The sequence below is a fragment of the Sorex fumeus genome, unplaced genomic scaffold, assembly GCF_029834395.1.
Source record: "Sorex fumeus unplaced genomic scaffold, SorFum_2.1 ptg000070l, whole genome shotgun sequence".
NCBI lineage: Eukaryota > Metazoa > Chordata > Mammalia > Eulipotyphla > Soricidae > Sorex > Sorex fumeus.
This window is the reverse complement of record NW_026606127.1, coordinates 8,299,913-8,319,165: the sequence shown is the minus strand read 5'-3', so window position 1 is coordinate 8,319,165 and position 19,253 is coordinate 8,299,913. Positions and strand designations below refer to the sequence as shown.

The 19,253-nt window shown below is 38.6% G+C and overlaps 1 pseudogene; it reads right to left on the bottom strand.

Annotated features, from left to right (window-relative positions):
* Positions 1 to 666: 666 nt before the first annotated feature.
* Positions 667 to 765, bottom strand: LOC130037191 (uncharacterized; annotated as a pseudogene).
* Between the last annotated feature and the right edge of the window lie 18,488 nt (positions 766 to 19,253).

The following is a 19,253-nucleotide window of genomic DNA, read 5'->3' as shown; positions in this document are numbered from 1 at the left end:
CTTCTGGTAGTTCGTGTCCTCATTATCATTTGTTTCTGGAAACTTTTTATTTCCTCTTTGATTTCTTCTCTAAGCCAAAAGTTGTACATTACTTCCCTTAAAGAAAATATTTTCTTGCTGAGCTTTAGTCTGTTTGATCTATTGAGAAGTGAAAAAGTAGTGTTGAAATCTCCAACTAGTATTGTGTTGCTCTCAATGTTTTTCTTTAAGTCTATTAGAAGTTATTTTTAAGTATTTTGCTGGTCTGTCATTAGGAGCATCTACAGTGAGGAGGGTGAGTTCTTTCTGATGTACAGATCCCATGATCATGAAGAAATGACCTTCACTGTCTCTTATAACCTATAGCCTGAAGTCCATGTGGTCTGGTACTAGTATGGCCACTCCAGCTTTGTGGAGGTGTTCTTTTCTTTCTTGAAGAATTGTTTTCCAGCGTTTATCTTTGAGCCCATGGTTACTTTGATTGTTCAGAAGTGTTTCTTCAGGCAGCAGAAAGTTGGGTTCAGTTTTCTAATTCATCTTCCCATTCTGTGCCTCTGAATTGACACATTTAGTCCATTGACATTGAGGAGATTGTTGTGATGGGGATTTGTGGTATCTTTATGTAGAATTTTTGTACTTGTGGGGATTGTCTTAGCTTAAAGTCGCCCTGTTAATTCTTCTTGCAACAAAAATATGGAACACTTTACAAGTTTGCATGTCATCTCTGTGCAAGGACCATGCTAATCTATGTATCATTTCAATTTTAATATATATGTTACAAAACATACTAGGAGTTGATTTTTCCATATTTTTCTCTTCTGATTACTTTGAGTGCTGTCCTTACTCACTCCTATGGCAGACAGTGATTCCTAATCAAGGAATGTATTTCAAAGCAGCTTAAATAGATAGATTTAGAACTTTAATGTCCCAGCAAGAAAAATATGGTTTTTACCATATTATCTTTTACCATACCCAAGACATCAGTTTTACAAAATAATTCTTTTGGAAGATGGTATATGAGTCTCGTTTAATTCCCTTCCCTGAAACCTTCATTAAGACCAATAAACTAGAGCCTTTTGCTGTTCTCACCTCAGTCCCGTGTACATCTCCATGAAAAGGTGGATGGTGTCGTCTGCAATTTGACCACTTTGAATGTAAGTAGGATTTTTCTCCTGAAGGAAGAGGTGAGGAGAATATTGATGATTTCATTCCACCTTATTACAAGTACAACTTGAATGGAAGGTGAGACTCATGAGGCTCCTGTAAAGGACAGAAAAAGGGGTCTCAGTGAAGTTTAATGGCCAACACACTTTAACAACACAGACGACTCAATGTAGCCTGTGTGCATCTTTGTGCATAGTGAGTTTCATATCTACTGAGAGTGATTCTCAGTCATGACACAAAGGCAAAACAGACCTGTATTTAAAAATCTAGTTCTCTGTGCAGAGCTGGGTCTCTGAGGTGATTGAACAAGTGTATAGTAATTTATTACTAAGCACATAAGTACTTTTCGATCTAAAATTAATTCCAAATATGTCTAAAATGACAGTCGACTGACCTGGCAGCTGGCTTTCCCCACCGGGGCCCCTTGGACGGGGAGGGGTGAGTTTCCCACACTGCCCTGAGTAGAGCCCCGGCAGCTGAAGACCTCTGCAACCAGCCATAGGTACGCTTAAGACCACTCTCCCCAAGCTTGAAGGAGCCTCATGCATGAAGGAACTGGAAGCAGAACCTGTGTAAACACACAAAAAATAAAAGGCTGGCGGTCAGGCCGTTTCCCCACTCCACGGAGGTCGATGGCGATGGTCAGGAGATGGAAGGAAACGGGGGTCAGGCTGGTTGGTTGTGGAGCAGCAGGTTATTACATGGAAGAGATTTATGTCATGGAGGCCTCAGGAATCCTCAAGCACATGAGCACACTGAGAGCCCTGAAGATCCCCTTATATAGATCATAGAACCTCTAAAAGGCGCATTACAGTGATGTCAACAAAAGGAATTACAGAAAGAACCTTGAGGCAGCAAACCATACATTGTTTCTTTACATCCACATTGATTCCTTTTAATCAGCAGGCCAGTAATACTGGCCTCCAGAAAGAAGATACAAAGCCAAACTGAAACCTTCCACAAGCACTTTCACAAGCTGCAAGCACCTTGATTTGCATCCCAAAGACCAGCCTGGCTAGAGCTGGGAATCTATATCCCAAAGATCAGTCCTGGCTAGCACCTGAGATCTGCAGATCTAAGACCAGCTAGGTTTCTGAGAGAAAAGGAAAACTGTCTCGATATACTGAAATCATTTACTGAAGGCAGTTTGAAGGGGAGAAAGCAGTCTCATCCAAGCTAGTCAGGACACACAGGAAAAGAGCTTCTAGGAGGTGTTTCTCCTCTCCTTGTCCAACCAACATATAAGCATATATAATATTAATCATTTTGTATGGACACAGTAAGAAATACTTTGAGCTTGTAGAATTGCTCTCCTAGGGCCATCTCGATCTCAGACTGCAGTGCTCAGGCAAGATATCTTTCCTATTCCTAGCAGCAGGGCCCTAGTCTCATCGTTACTTTTGGATCATGACATCATTTGCCTATGATCAACCTCTTAACTTATAGTTAAGAATTGTGGCACCTTGGCCAGGCCCATCGCGATGACAGTGTGGCACATAACTTACCGGCTTGCCCTGGTTCCATCCAGTCCCACGTCGGGACCCTGCCCTTGGGGTGCTAGGAAGTGAGGGCAACTGAGGCTTAAGTTGAGAAGCAGATGCCCAGGAGTGAATAATATTCAAAGCCAATCAATTCCTAAGTTACAAAGCATATGAATTAATTGTCTTCCTGTATCTATACAAAAGGACCTTGCATTAAGGTAAACTGCTCAAAAGACATAAGGAGAGGAGGAAGGCAATATTAACTTACAGTACAGCTTCAGTGTATAAGAGGGATGAGACCTTACAAATTGGTTGGGGAAGAGAGCATAGAAGTGGTTACAGACAGACAAAGTAACAGGAGTGACTCGGGAGCACTGTTATGGGTGCAATTTGATAAACCTAAGCTCTGTGTACTCCAACAGATCCCAGGTGTGCGGGACCAGGGGATGAGATCTCCAAGGCTGCTCAGATCAAGACTGGGCCCCCTCCATCCAGATCCCCCATCTTCTTAAGTGTTACAACCATGAACTGCCCCTGGAGCCATGTAATTCCATCAATGGCCAAGATCCAGAGACTGGATATTGTTGATAAGATAACAACTCTTATTGTTCAGTTCTCACTCTCACAGAACCTGGTAGGCTTCTGCAAGTATCTTGCCCGCAAGGCAGAGTCTGTGTTTCTGGTCACTGTTTCTTTTGAAATACAGAAGCTACTTAATTTAAGATAGTCCCCTTTGTTTATCTCTGTTGCCAGTTGCTTGGCAAGTGGCGTGTTATCTTAGAAGATACCATTAGCTTCAATGTTGTGGAGGGATTTGCCAACCTTGTCTTCAATGTAACTGAGGGATTCTGGTTGATTTTGAGGTCTTTGACGCATTTTTATCTGACTTTTGTGCATGGTGTTAGGTAGAGGTCTGAGCCATTTTCTTTTTGCATGTAGCTGTCCAGTTTTTTTTTGCACCGTTTGTTTAAGAGGACTCTCTTGCTCCACTTCACATTTCTTGCTCCCTTATCAAAGATTAGATGATGTATATTTGAGGGTGTATGTCAGTATATTCAATCCTTTTCCAATGGTCTGCGGCTCTGCCTTTGTTTCAGTACCATGCTGTTCTCATTATTATCACTTCATAGTAGAGTTTGATGTTGGGGAAGGTGATGCCTCCATCGTCTTTTTCCCAAGAATTGCTTTAGCTATTAGTTGGCATTTGTTGTTCCGTATGAATTTCAGGAGTGCTTGATCAATTTCTTTGAAGAATGTCATGGGTATCTTTATAGCGTAAAAGGTAAAGGTAAAGGCCCTCCCGTTGATCGTCGATTTGCTCGAGTGGGCCCAGTAACGTCTCCATTGGAGACTTTGTTGTTACTGTGTCTGGCATATCGAATACTCTCGGTAGCTTGCCGGGCTCTCCGAGAGGGGCGGAGGAATCGAACTCGGGTCGGCCATGTTGGCCGCGTGTAAGGCGAACGCCCTACCCGCTGTGCTATCGCGGAGCGATCTTTATAGGGATCACATTGAATTTGTACAATGCTTTCGGGAGTATTGCCATTTTGACAATGTTAATTCTCCCATTCCATAAGCAGTATATATGTTTCCGTTTCCTCGTGTCCTTTGTTATTTCCTGTTGTGTAGGTCCTTTACCTCCTTAGTTAAGCAGATTCCAAGGTTCTTGATTTTCCTGAGGCATGATTGTGAATGGACTTGCTTTTTCATGTCACTTTCTTCTCTCTCATAATTTGCGTATAATAAAGCCATAGACTTTTGGGTATTGGTTTTATAACCTGCAATTTTACTATGAAAGTCTATTGTTTCTAGAAGCTTTTTTGGTAGATGTTTTAGTATTCTTTAAATAGAGTATGACATCTGCTGTGAATAGTGAGAGCTTATTTCTACCTTTCATACATAAGAAACCCTTAATATCTTTTTCTTACCTTATTTCTATTGCAAGTACTTCCAGTACCACCTTGAACAGAAGTGCCAAAATGAACTTTTACGTAGCACTTTCTGTCTGTAAATTTCTATGCTAAGAACAGTGGAATATACAGTGATATCTTAGTAATTTACAAGTAAATTATGAAGACAGATACTATAAAAGAATTTCTTTGTATAAATTTCCAAAATGTGTAGCTTTTATTAAATATATTAAGAATAAATCATAGATCTTGATTATACCCTGAAGATTACTTCATTGTTAGAAATTACCCTTCTAAAATGCAATAAAGTGACACATTTTAAAAATGTTGATGATTCGCTCATTAATTCAATGAATCTGTGTTAGTCTGGTGGTGCAATGCCTCCAGGAAATCAACCTGTACCCTCAGGTGAGTGCATCAACCGTCTAATGGTGTCTTCATGCTTCCTGATAACCTCAAATGGCCACTGTGCCTCGGGCTGGATCCCAACACCTCAGGACTAAGTTTCCCGAGAAATTAAACTCCCAAAAGATATGTGGGAGCCATGTTCACAGACCACCCCTGGCTCAGCTATACAAGCTAATGGATTGGTCTTGTTTCAGACACCCATAAACAAATCTTGAAAGAGATCAAAAGCCTCAGTTAACTTTGGACCTGCAAAAGGCTGAACACACAAGGGTAAATCAGAGGGAGGCAGGTTAGTTGGGTGCCCATACAACCAGAACCCAGTGCAGTCACTTGCTCCCACAATCCAAAATCGCCACCATGCCCTCGTCTGGTTTCCACCATCTCAGGTGGCTCTCACTGAAATATAACAGCTGAAAATTCGGATATGCGGGTTTTGTGACTGATATCTCCAGGTTTTCTCTGGGTCACGATGGGCATCCACCCCCACTGCCCTGTACTTATGGAAGCCTCAGCAATCATTTCCATACCTCAAAGCTACTCCAGCCTTAGCTTCCTGATAAAAATACTAAATTTCTTGAACAAACATGATGACCTCTTAGTACCTGTACGAGACCCATGATGCACAAAATAAAAAGGAGACAGAGAGAAAGAATTAAAGATCCTGCCATAGAGACAGGCTGGGGGTGGGGGTAGGGTGTTGGGGGATGGTTTTAGGGAACCAGGAACATTGGTGGTGGGAAATATACACTAGTGGACGGATGGATGTTCGATCCTTGTATGACTGGAAGCAAATTATGAATAGCTTTGCAATGGTCTATCTCACAGATATTCAATAAAATATTAAAAATATATATAATTAATTTGTACCTCAGACTACTGATAGAAGTGTAAAACCCAGCATATCTATTTTTGTGTTCTCTGTAGGAAAATAATGTTACTCACCCGTGTGCTTGTAGCTTGAAGAATACTAACCCCAAAGATACATCAATGACTGTCTTTGGCATGAATATTGTAATTGCAGCTATGTTATGTTTTAGAATCAGTTCATGGACAAGAAATCAAGAGGAGCAAGTGGCAAAGAGCATCAGTGTTGAATGGATACATAATGTTTGAGGAGCTTGCAAGGGAGACTAAAGATTTGGCATGAGAAGAGGGAAGACACAGAAGAGTGAAGTACTAATAAGTATCATGAGAAAAATGCAAGGGAGGACATTTCCTAGCAAGTGGCACACCCTGTTGAGCTTTTGGTGAGGATAAGTATTAGAAAGTATCTTTCCCATTTAGTGGTATAAAGGTAATTTTGATGGGTGCATTTAAAAATTACTTTAAAAATTAGAATCACCAAGAGATACACAGTTACAAAGTTGCTCATAATTGAGTTTCAGTCATATAATGTTCTAGCACCCTTCCAATATAATGGTGGCATTTTTGAAGGAATATCCCTGGTGGGAAGACTAGGGCATCTGAATCTTAACACATTTCACCAAATATATGATCTCTTCTCACATGATATACCCTTTCCCCCTGCTTCTTTGATTTATGTTTTCATGCAATATTTCCTTGTGAACCTCACTCAAGTGAGGGTCCCTATTTAAGACAAGTACATGTTTCTGGGGCATTGCATATTTTTTGGTTGCTGGGAGAGTCTCTAAAGCAATGCTCAGGAGGTGTGGGGGACCCACAGGCAATTCTCAGTAAACGTAGCCATGGTGCTTGGGGTCCTCCGATACTATACAGCCTTTCATACTCTGGCAATCAGGTGGTGCTGGGAGTCAAATTGAGTGCATGTAAGAAAATACCATAAAGCACTACACTATCTCCTGCGGCCCTGGGTATTAGATTGATGTCAGCATTCGAGGTCCTCCCATTTGTCAGAAAGCAGAAACTTGTGCAGGAGAAAGTGGAAGAGACCTTAGGGTTTAGCTTCGTTGACTGAGTAGATGGTGGTAGCATTAAGATTAGAACATAAAGTAAAAATAAAACCAGAGAAAGATCTAACAATAGTAAAGAGGGCTTTAGTACTCAAAAAGTTTAGAAACAGGCAAATTAGAAAGTAGTTTTAAAAAGTATCCAGGAGAGAATATAGTATTGTGAGTGAACCAATCTACTCTATGGATACATCTCATCCTTGAAATGGAAAAGGACAATATGTTACAGTTACAAATTTACAAATAAGATATATACCATCAATTTCTGCTGTGTTCCTATGCTTTACCAAGTATTATTCCAATTTTATATTTACTTTAATGATTAAAACAGTATTTGCCAACATTATACTTTTAATGAAATGTTTTATTAAAAATGTTTTTTAAAAAATTATTAAAAATGTTTTATTAAAATGTTATTTAAAAAAGATACATATGGGCCAAAGAGTAGTGCATTATGTAGAGTGTGTTTACTTTGTATGCAGCTAATCTGAGTTCAATCCCCAGAACCCTGAGGCTGTCAGAAGGAATCTCTGGATAGAAAGTCAGAAGTGAGCCCGGAGCACATATGGGTGCGCTCCCTTCCCCACAAAAAAGGAAGAAAAGAAAAACATATAACTGATTCTTGAGTAGCATAGAGGTTAAGGGTGCTAATTCCTATATAATTTTTGAAAGCCCCAAATTTAATAGATAGTCTGCTGTTGACCAAATAGATGGTTTTTTAATAATATTTATTCACATTGTCTGCAAGAAGTGCTATGTGTGGCCCGTAAATCTGTAAATTTTGATACATTTGAAAAAAATTATAATGGATTTTATAATGTACTTTATAATGAATTTGTATTTTATAGTAATAAGTGATAAATTGTATTTTTGTTTTTGTGGAGTATTTGGGCCATAGTATGTGGTGCTTGGGACTTCTGACTCTGTGCTCAAGGGTCATTCCTGGTGGTGCCAGCCATTAATTTCGGTTGACTGTGTGCATGGTAAGTGCTTTAACCCCTCTACTAAGTCTTGGAGCCAATCAAATCAATTATCTGCATATATTTTATACATGCATGGAATACTTTTTCTTAGATTTTTTGATATTTCTAGGATATATTGATCATCTTTAATTATTTCACATCAATACCAATGTCCAAATATTTTCAAAATATAATTATTGACAAAAAATCATATAGAAGTCCAAATTTGTATTGTTCATGGAATAACTATATTAAAAAGAAAAAAGAACCACAATAAACATCCAAGTAAAATGAAGGTACATTTCTTTGGAGTCTTTCAATTATGTATTTATATTAGTATATATACAAATATAATCTTTAAAAAATAAATTTCAGTTATTATAACATTTTATTGAGTTTTTTATAATTGTAATGTTTTACTGCTAAGATGATATTGTTGTGAACATTTATATCTATTTGTCAACTTTTCTGATTGTTTACTTAAGATCTGATATTAAAAAGCTAACTTACTAGGGCTTGAGCGATAGCACAGCTGGTAGGACGTTTACCTTGCAATTGGCCGACCTGGGTTCAATTCCCAGCATACCATATGTTCGTCTGAGCAACACAAGGGGCAATTCCTGAGTGCAGAGCCAGGAGTAACCCCTGTGCATCGCCAGGTGTGAACCAAAAAGAAAAAAAAAAAGCTTAATTACTTATGACTGTGTATGTAGCTCAGGGCTAAAGCACTTGGCTTGCAAGTATGAAATTTTGGGTTCTATTCCTCGCACAATAGAAATAAAACCAAAATATCTAACTGTGGTTGAAAATATATCTCAGTGGTAAAATATTTGCCTCACATTTGTGAGGTTATTGTTTGATCCCTGAATTTCCATATACGCACACAAAAGCTAATTTACTTAAAGAATATTAAACTGGTTAAAACTAAGTATATATTGCCATACTATTATACAGATTTAATTCTCAATAAAATAACTTGAAAAGGTCTATTTTTATCATCTTTGCTAGGAAAAGATGTGACCTGATTTTTAAGTGTTTGTAATTTGGGGACACATTTTAATTTGTCATTTTAATTTGTGCTCTTTGTCTATAAGTGAGCTTGAAAATTGCTCTTGTGTTTACGAGGAATTTACACTTCTTTCAATATAGATTATATGATCATAATTTATGCTTATTTTTTCTATACAAGTTTAATAGCTAAATACTGATTTATTTCACAGCACTAATTTATTAAAAACATTCATCTTTTGCCTATCATACTAATTGACATTAGTTGTATGTTTTGCTTGTTTTTTGATTACTTAATTTACTTTTTATCTTTTCTTTCAGATTTTAAGATTTTCACAGAAATGAGCATATGTTTTTCTTTACCTTCTACAGTTTTAAACTGAGAACAACTGTTTGTTTTGTAAAATAAGATACCTGTGCATTTACAATTACTTCTCATTATTTTTACATTTTAACATATCTCAATTCATCTACAACTTATCATATTAAGTGTTGTCATATTGAAAGAAACCACCATTTTTTTCAATCATAGCGCTGTAGCACTATCCTCCTGTGGTTCATCCATTTGTTCGAGCGGGCACCAGTAACATCTTACAACACATTGTGAGACTTGTTGTTACTGGTTTTGGTCTATCGAATACGTCATGGATAGCTTGCCAGGTTTTTGCTATGAGGGCGAGATATTCTGGGTAGCTTGCCCAGCACAGGAATCGGAATCAGGGTTGGCCTTCTGCAAGGCAAATGCCGTACCCTCTGTGCTGTAAACGTTATATAAAATATACTAGTAATACCGAATGTTGTTTCTTTAACAGTGCAATAAAATGATTATTTAGTAATTTTCTTGATTTATTAATGAAATATGTAAGCTCTTGTGTATAATGGGAGTAGTTTTCTAACACAATAGTCTGAGGAAATTGAAACTGTTATAACTGTCTTGCAGGATGTCATCTCCCTAGCCTGCTCCATTCTACCCCTCTCTCTATCCAATCCGGTCTTCTTCCTGGGAATCTGACCTCCTGATTGGCTAGGCTCTACCTGTAACTGCCTATTTTATGACATCATTCTCCCACCAAACCAACCACCAATTTGTCGAATGTTGGGGTTCCCATGCGGTTGTTTGTAAATAAATTTGAATCATCCTGGAAAGTGACCAGTGACAAATGACCAATCAACATTGACCAGTCATCTGTACTGGACACTTGTGGTCTTTAGCCGCTTCAGTTTTCAGACGTACTCTCGTACCGTCTCCTCTTCTCGTCTACCTTTCATCGGTATTTCCTCTTCTCTGACCATGTCAGGTAAGGAATAGTACTTTTCAAAGCTTTTCATTAGATTTATCATCCCTAAACTTAAAAGAAGTCTAGTGAAACCAGCACGTAGTAATGAAAGAAAGTGTTCAAGTAGAATTTTAAAGGGCTGGAGAGATAGCACACCGGTAGGGCGTTCGCCTTACAAGCGCCAACATGGCGGACCCGAGTTCGATTCCTCCGCCCCTCTCAGAGAGCCCAGCAAGCTACTGAAGCATATTCCATATGCCAAACACAGTAACAACAAAGTCTCCAATGAAGACATTACTGGGCCTGCTCGAGAAAATCGACGATCAACGGGAGGGCCTTTCCCTTACTTTACCTTACCATTTTAGCTTGACTTTGATATTTTCTGTGTGATTTTAGACATTGGCTTTCTTTCTTTCACATACAAACTGTTTTTCCTCATTGATTACTTTATATTTTAGACGTATTTACGAGCTCAAATACAAACATATATATATGTATATATATATATATATGTTGATTCTCTGTGTTTCTTTTTCCTTTTAATCGTGTATTTTATAAAATATCCGTTGACAAAAGTAAATCAGAGACAGTATTTTTACAGAAACAGAAAATGTAGATGCTGTGGAAACCTGTTAATATATACCCGCATGTTTTCTCTGTAATGGTCTCTCCTCTTTATTTATACTTCAGTATTTTAAATATAGTGCTATTACACAGGAATAATCATTTATCTTTGAGTTTTCTATTTAAACCAGGTAATAAGAAAATTTGGGGCATGGGGAAGGTGTGGAGTGCTGAGCGGTAGGGAGGCAAGCCCTCAAAGGTAAGAAAGTTTGGGATCACTTTCATCAAACATTGACCAATCGAAACCAAGACGATATGAGGGAGAATAAAATAGGAAAGAAATAATGAAAGAAAATGGACGGCAATTATCCAGGAAGGGGAAACCGTCAGGATTGAATATTGAAGAAAACCGAGGATTTAAAATCAAAAAAGAAAGAATATATGTTAAATATGCTGAGGTAAATACACTGAGAGCAAGTCAAAGCAATTTACTTCAATAAATGCCAGGACTAGAAAGTATACAATTCCTTGAGTAGGGTACCAGTAGGAAAACCAGTATATCAGAAAGGCATCCTTGGTGACTTTTTTCCTTATTATCTCTTTGAACACAGTACTTGGTACTTGACAATTTGGAATATAAACATGCATCAGAAATGATGAATCCCATAAATAGCTAATAGTGGTTATCTAGGTGGGTGGAAGAAATAGAATCTTCAATGTTTTATGACGTTCTGGTCTTTAAGTACATGTACGCGTTGCCTGTTGAAATTTAAAAAATGTATTTACTAATTTGATTCAGGAGATTTGATTCATTTGTGTGGTAAGTAGGTTCCAGGTTAAAGCTGCTTGTCATTTTTACAAATAATATTTCGTATGATTTTTTCTTCCTAACATGAGAGTAGTTTGATAATAGTCAACTTCTATTTTTAGATCCTAAGAGGAAATAGGAAAATCAAGTCTCACATGTCGAATTACACATTTTTGTCATATTTCTTAATTTTGATTGTTCCTACATTAAAAATATTTAATGGGATTTTGGTGCTCATTTATTAAACATTGAGCAGAACGTTTTCCAGGTTAATAAAGATAATTCTACACTAGGTTTTGAAAGAAATTTGCAATATTTTGTGATCATTTTTATATGGTCTTTTCTGTTTGTGTGATAAACTGAAATCATATGCTAGGTTTAACATGTGTTGTTTGCTGTTTAATATTCAGAGGTATTGATGAAAATAATTTTTTGTAATTACGAAGTTTCTCTATTTTACTCATTTGAAACATTTCTTACCTATGAAATACAATCAAGTTTATTGCTATTTTCATTTTTTATGTAGTTACTGGTAAATCGTTTCTGTTTAATGGACTGGTAAAGTGTGCTATCAAAAATCACCTTCTATTCCATTTCTTGGCTAGCAGTTTTTTCTAAAAGAGAATACTCTTTTCATATAGTATATGTGTAACAATTTTTTTAACTTTTTTTTTTATTAGTGAAACACCATGAGGTACAGTTGTAGATTTACTATTTTTTGTGCTTGGGTTTCGATTATACAATGATCAGATACCCATCCCTCCACCAGTGCCTATTTTCCACCACCATGGATAATATCCCCCCCCACACCCATTCCCCCATTTCCACCTGCTTCTATGACAAGGCAATCCCCGGTGTTCTCTCTCTCATTTTGGGTGTTGTGTTCTGCAAAAGAGGCATTGAGTGGCAAACATGTTCATTCCATACTCTACTTTCGACATGCATCTCCCCTCCTGGAAGGATCCTCTTAACACCCTTTATTTGGTGCTCCCTTCTCTATCTGAACTGCTCTTTCCCCTAGAATACCCGGCTGGCCTCTAAGTTATGGAGTAATCCTCCTGGTGCTGATCTCAGCTATTCTTGGGTATTAATCTCATAATTTGCTACTTTATATCCCCCAGATGAATGCAATCTTTCTATGTATATCCCTCTCTTTCTGACTCATTTCGCTTAGCATGGTACTTTCCATGTTGTACCACTTGTATGTAAATTTCATGACTTCATCTTTTCTAAGAGCTACATAGTACTCCATTGTGTAGATGTACCAAAGTTTCTTTAACCAGTCATCTGTTCTTGGGCATTCAGGTTTCTTCAAGCTTCTGGTTATTGTAAAGAGTGCTGCAATGAACAAACAAGTGCAGATGTCACTTCGACTATACATTTTTGCCTCTCTGGGATATATTCCCAGGAGTGGTATTGCTGGATCAAATGGGAGGTCAATTTCTAATTTTTTGAGAATCGTCCATACTGTTTTCCAGAAGGGCTGAACCAGTCGACATTCCCACCAACAGTGAAGGAGTGTCCCTTTCTCGCCACATCCGCGCCAGCATCGGTTGCTTTTGTTCTTTTGAATATGGGCCATTCTCTGAGGTGTGAGATGGTATCTCATTGTGGTTTTGATCTGAATCTCCCTGATGATTAATGATGTAGAGCATTTTCTCATGTGCTTTTTTGCCATTCGGATTTCTTCTTTGAGAAATTTTCTGTTCATTTCATTGCCCCATTTTTGGATGGGGTTGGATGTTTTCTTCTTGTGGAGTTTTACCAGTATTTTGTATATCCTGGATATCAACCCCTTGTCAGATGTGTGATGGGCGAATATCCTTTCCCATTCTGTAGACTGTTTTTGTATTTTGGTCACTGATTCTTTGGAGGTGCATAAGCTTCTTGGTTTAAGATTGTCCCATTTATCTATCTCTGTTTTCACTTGCTCGGAAAGTGCCATGGCATCTTTGAAAATAACATTAGCTTCAATGTCATGGAGGGTTTTGCCAACTTTGTCTTCAATATACCTTATGGTTTCTGGTCTGATGTTGAGGTCTTCAATCCATTTTGATCTTACTTTTGTACATGGTGTTAGGGAGAGTTCTGAGCCCAGTTTTTTGCATGTAGCCGTCCAATGATGCCAGCACAATGTGTTAAATAGGCTTTCCTTACTCCACTTCACATTACTTGCAACTTTAGCAAAGATTAGGTGATCATATGATTGAGGGGAGATGTCAGTTTATTCAACCTTGTTCCATTGGTCTGCAGTTCTGCCTTTGTTCCAGTACCATGCTGTTTTAATTATTACCGCTTTGTAATACAGTTTGAAGTACGGGAGGTTGATTCTCCCCATTTTCTTTTTCCCAAGAATTGCTTTAGCTTTTCGTGGGGGCTTATTGTTCCATATAAAATTAAGGAGTGTTTACTCTATTTCTTTGAAGACTGTCATGGGTATGCTTATAGGGATTTCATTGAATTTATACATTGCTTTCGGTAGTATTGCCATTTTGACAAAGTTAAGTCTCCCGACCCATGAGCAGGGGATATCTTTCCATTTCCTCATGTCCTCTTTTTTTCCTGAAGTAGCGTTTTGTAGTTTTCTTTGTACAGGTCCTTTACTTCCTTAGTTAAGCTGATTCCTAGGTACTTGATTTTCTGGGGCACAATTGTGAACGGGATTGTTTTTTCATGTTGCTTTCTTCTCTCGCTGTTTGCGTATAGGAAAGCCATGGACTTTTGGGTATTTATTTTATAGCCTGCAACTTTACTATATGAGTCTATTGTTTCTAGGAGTTTTTTGGTGGAGGTTATTGGGTTCTCTATGTAGAGTATCATATCATCTGTGAATAGTGAGAGCTTGATTTCTTCCTTTCCTACCTGAATGCCATTAATATCTTTTTCTTGCCTAATCGCTATTGCAAGTACTTCTAGTACTATATTGAACAGCAGTGAAGATAGTGGGCATCCTTGTCTCATCCCTGATCTTAGAGGGAAGGCTCTCAGTTTTTCCCCATTGAGGATGATGCTTGCTGTAGGCTTGTGGTAGATGGCTTTAATTATGTTGAGGAAGGTACCCTCTATACCCATTTTGGCTAGGGTTTTCATCATAAAGAGGTGCTGGTTCTTGTCAAATGCTTTCTCTGCATCTATTGATATAATCATATGCTTTTTATCTTTTCTTTTGTTGATATGATGGATTATGTTGAATGATTTCCGAATGTTGAACCATCCTTGCATCCCTGGGATGAATCCTACTTGGTCATGGTGTATGATCTTTTTGATGAGTAGTTGGATTCTATTTGCTAGTAGTTTGTTGAGGATCTTTGCATCTGTGTTCATCAGGGATATCGGTCTGTAATTCTCTTTCTTTTTGGTATCTCTGTCTGCTTTTGTTTCAGTGTGATATTTGCTTCGCAGAAACTGTGTGGAACAATTTTTTATTAAACTTATTGGACTGTTTCATTTGGTTTTGTTTGAGACCACATACACAATTATTAATGGTTTACTCTTGGGTCTGCTCTCAATAACATACTGTACTATACAGCTTGCTACATAGCCCAGATTTCACTGATATCTCTATACTTATTTTTCAGTTCTGTTATACATATTTTTCATGATGTTTTCTTTATACTTCCACCTATGAAAACACATGAAGTGGAAAAATTAAATTTGTGTATGCATTATTATTCTTAGAGTTATTAGTTTATAAACAACTTAAGACACAATTTAAATAAAGTTTTCATTCCAAAAACATTTCTTGGGAAAAACTCAAGTAGTCATTTTTGAAGTGGATCAAAAATCAGGGTAACCTTCAATGCTTCAACAAGATTCAGTCATAAGTCAACCGTACTACACATATTCATTGCACAAGTCCAATGGAAACCTGATGATTGCAATGGTAATATTTGTAAAGACCCCAAATGCCTATATTAATGTAAGGTATCTTCCTAAACATTTCTGCATTGTATTGCTCATGCAGAGTCCTGGAAAAAAGTCCACATGCTTTGGTTCCGTAACTTGAAAATTCATAAGGGACAGAGAGAGAGTACTGGAGGAGATAAGGCAATTGCCTTGTACACAGCCTATCTGGTTGGATCTCTGTCACTGCATACACTCTTATGAATGTTACAAGGGGTCACTCAGAGTGCAGAGCCAGGAAGAGCCCAAGATCACTGTCAGTTATTGGTCCAAACTATACTCCTTACCGTGCCCAATAAAAATTATTGGAAAACATGAAGTCTCTTTGTCATTTATGGCCCTCAGGTTTCTTCCTGTCCAGAGAATGTTACCCATGCTCTTAGACTTCCTGGTTTGGAAAAGCTTCCCTTATAGGAAGTAACATATGAATCAATAGGAGAGCAAGCTACAGGCATTGCTAGGGTAAGGAGAAACTATATGTAATCAAGAAATCCAGGTACAGACAAGATCACCTGGTGGCTCTACAGTTCTGTGTTCATTTGGGAGCACGATACCAAATACACAAAGTGCCAAAATGTTCCAGACTTTGAATCACTCCAAATTGTGGGAATTTTGGAAACTCAGTTGACTGTTGGTACTAGAAGCATCTCAATGGCTTAAATTTTAAGTTCATATTGTTCCTCTCAGCGTTGAAGGAGATTATTAGTCTCACAGATTTTTTTCATCACCCTCTTACTCCTTACAGAAAATTTTCAAAATCCATCTGTATTGGGAACTTCACATACTCTACAGCTTTCCCTTCCCGTGGTGAACGATGCAGGTTCCCTAACAGGAAGTGTCTGCAACTACTCCAGAGTATCTGCTCCAGCTGGTAGTTCTGCTTGGCTCCTGCCCTCAGCCTCTGGCACCTCTTTTCAACTACTGATGGGTAGTGCCTATCTTTACCAACATTTCAGCACAACAATGCTACCTGGAGTGTTTCACCAGAGTCATATATCCAACTCAGCTGCTTCCGACCGGAGTGTTTTGGAATGGGATGTTGCAGGAAGTGCTGAAGTGAAGTCTTCCATGGAGACTTTTCTGTAAGTGTCCTTGACCAAGACACCGCTGTCTCTTCCATTTCTACGGCAGGTCGCTATGAGAGAACCCGGGATACCTATAATACGGTGTCTGTGTACCCATCACTTTCTGCCAGTCTTGTTGAGAAAACACCATCTCAGGTTCCTCATCAGAGTCAAAGCCTGTCACTTCCCTAACTGGAACGAACCCAGGTGTATTACAATCAACAAGGCACTCTGGGAACTCTCCTTTCTGGCCTGCAGTCCTATGACTCCGTGTCATACATAGAGCAAAATGGCTCTGTCCCCCAAGCTTACAGCAACTCATCTAAAGAAATGGTTATTGTTCTGAAGTAGGTCCAGTCCCCAAATAACCAACCACCAACTTCGTCCTCTGGAATCCACTTCTCTGTGTCTGCTCAACCCCTCACAGAATCGAGATATCAAGGGGAGTTAAACTGAGAGAAGGGAAAGAAAACTCAAAAATTGGGGTCAAAAAAGAGGAAAACTGTCCATAGACAGGTGGTACTTAAATACACTGAGATTTTTAAGTTTATGAAATGAAGTTAACTAATCTCAGTTCATGTTTACTCCCCTCAGCCATTTTATAGCATATTATTTTCACACTCAACATAAGAGCTCCTAATGGACATTGGAAGGTATGATAGTGTAATGGACAACTACGTTTCGTATAATGAACTTCAGGAGCACACAAAAGAATGCCACAATTTTTTCCAAGTTATTTCATTTATTTTTTAATTTTTATTAGTTAAACATCATGAGGCAGAGTTGTAGACTTACACATTATTGTGCATACATTTCATTTATACAATGATGGAGAACCTATCCCTCCACCAGTGCCCATTCTCCACCACCACGGATACCAGTATTCCTGCCACCACACATACTCCCCATCCCACCCAGCCTCTGTGTCAGGGAATGCCACATTTTTCACTGTTCTAGTTCAGCAGTCCTCCAGAATTACCACACTAAAATTAAAATACATGTTTTAAACTAGTATTTTGTTATTTTCGTAAGAAGTTTCAGAACTTTTATTGTAATGGTACCACTTTAACTTTTCCTTCCATTAATGAGCAGCAAGGTTCTAAATGCACTTGTGGTTTAGAGATTCCGTCTCAAATCATCAAACCTAGAATCTGTACTTCAGCACAAATATCATGCTGAAGGAGTGCTTCATTCATAATCTTATTCTATGATATTAACATCCTTTTATTTTTCTTTGAAAATGAATAAATTGAGAGTACAATACATTACAATGCTAAGCTCTGTAAGGCACTTATTAGTTTGAAAATCTCAATTTTTTTTTTAAAAAAAGCTTTTGTTTGGAGGACGTTGAATCTGTGTCATAGCCAGAAGTGCTCAGGAATTACTCCTGGATCTGTGCTAGGGATCACTGCTGAAGATGCTTAGGAGATCATACGTGATACAAAAGATCAAACTGAGGTCAGCTGTGCGTAGGGCCAGTGCCTTACCAAATGTACTATCCTTCTGTCCATGTCTCTTATTTTTTAAATTAGTTTACACAGATACTCTTTCAAATACAAAGAAAACCAAAAAAACAACAGCATCACATGACAAACAGTAAGAACTACAACAGTTACCTCCAATCTTCTAGCACAGGGCCTTGTCCATTATCCGTATAATACTCAGTAACAATGCTTTGCCTATTGCTGGTAGGTGCACAGTTGTTGCAGCACTAGGTTTGTGGAGGGAATATCTCATTTTGCAGGGACTGACATTTTCCTTGGTTCCTTTTAAGTGATGAATTTCCTGGGGATGGAGACTTCCCTGCCATCGCAATCTTCAGGTCAGACATTTGGTCTGACACAAATTTCCGAATTGCCCACATGTTGCAGTAGCTGGATTCAAAGACCTGAGAGTAATCCACCACCTGAGCGTGGGAAAGTTCCCATAATATCTCCAGCCCAAAGTAACCTGGCGCTGACCCCAACTCCAACTCAGGAAAAAAAGGTATGAATTTTGATCAGATGAACCATGGGCTTTCAAAAGCTCTGGAGACCTACCAGATCCCAGTAGACGTAGATCAATGCAAAGACCTGCAGGTAATGAACACCACTGACACCATCACTCTGAAGCATTTGCAAGAAAATTCAAGTGGCACCAAGGGGACCTCCGATGCAAAATGGAAGAATAAAAAGGAGGCTTCTGAGCCTCTTGAGAGAGAACCCAAGGCCAAAATCCAGCCAAAAGTCCGAGAATGCTTGCTAGGGGGAGCAGGGATTGTTCATAATGCTGCAGTCAGTGATAGGTGTCCTGTGACCACAGCCAAAACTAACAGCAAACCTCACAAAGCTGCCTCCAGCAGGATCAGCAAGAGAAAGAGCCATGGGCAGGAGAAGATAAAAAACACCAGAGAAAACTCTAAGAAAGCTAACGAGTGTAAGCAGCCAGGGAACAAGGTCAAGGTAGAAGAAAAGCACACCATTGGCAAGATGAAACACAAGAAAAGTCAACCTAATGTTTGCCAAGATGGTGTTAAAAAGCCCCACCGCTACCTAGGCATACACATGCTGGATTCTGTCAAAGTTTTTCATGCTCTGGGAAGAAGAGTGATCCAAAACCTTGAATCTCTTCCTCACAGGTCCTGAGTAGCTCAAAGAAGCCTACAGATGTCAAGCCACCCACAGCTGTCAAGCCATGGCTAGGTGCTGCACAGGATGGAAAAGTCCTTGAGAAAACTCAGGTCAAAGCACAGAAACCAAATAGCAGTGCTGAAAAACGCTCATCTAAAACCCAGTCTGAGCTGCCACCTCCTGGGAAG